This window comes from Neophocaena asiaeorientalis, unplaced genomic scaffold (genome assembly GCF_003031525.2).
Source record: "Neophocaena asiaeorientalis asiaeorientalis breed wild unplaced genomic scaffold, Neophocaena_asiaeorientalis_V1.1 scaffold19, whole genome shotgun sequence".
In the NCBI taxonomy this organism is placed as follows: domain Eukaryota; kingdom Metazoa; phylum Chordata; class Mammalia; order Artiodactyla; family Phocoenidae; genus Neophocaena; species Neophocaena asiaeorientalis.
In genome coordinates, this window is record NW_020173388.1 from 1,827,483 (window position 1) to 1,828,339 (window position 857).

The following is an 857-nucleotide window of genomic DNA, read 5'->3' on the forward strand; positions in this document are numbered from 1 at the left end:
GATAGATCAAAGAGTAAAAAAAGGATATGAAAAAATAATACTAGCAGGAAAGACTTTTAAAAACCATCACTGCATGGTTTTATGAAAATATAGATGCTATAAATTTGACAACAAGCAAAATGTACACCTTTCTAGAAATATAACTTACCAAGCTTATATAAAAACTAGAAATATATGGTGTTTTATAAGTATTAAATAATCAAATAAATATTTAAAATTCTCCCCAAAAATAAATCATCACACTCGGATGTTTTTATCAGAAAGTTTTATAAAAACTTCAAGTAATATATATTATCAATCTCATATAAACATTGAGATAATAGAAAAAACAGAATGTCCCCAGGTTCATTACATAAAGCAAGTACATCTTGGATACCAAAGGCAGGAATGAATCATGTGATAAATTAAAATTATCATCTAATTTCATAAGTTATCATAAATATATTGTGCATAAAATATGAGCACACTGAATGCAACAAAATTTCATAAAATAAGTATATATCATGATCAGGTTCAATCTGTCTTGGAAATGCAAGTATAATTTATAATTAAAATAAATATAAAAGTTATTAAATATATTAACATTTTAACGTGAGAAACATAAAATCAATGCAAAATACAAAGACTAGTATTTCACTGAAACATCTCGGCAACTTATCAATAGAAGTAAGCTTCCACAACTTGATAAAAAGGTATACGACAAAATGACTGAAATGTACTTTAAATTTAGAAGTTAGGAAAGGACTCATTCTAGTGAGAAATAAAATGCAGGTACTGGCTTTTTTTTTTTTTTTAAACATTTTTATTGGAGTGTAATTGCTTTACAATGGTGTGTTAGTTTCTGCTTTATAACAAAG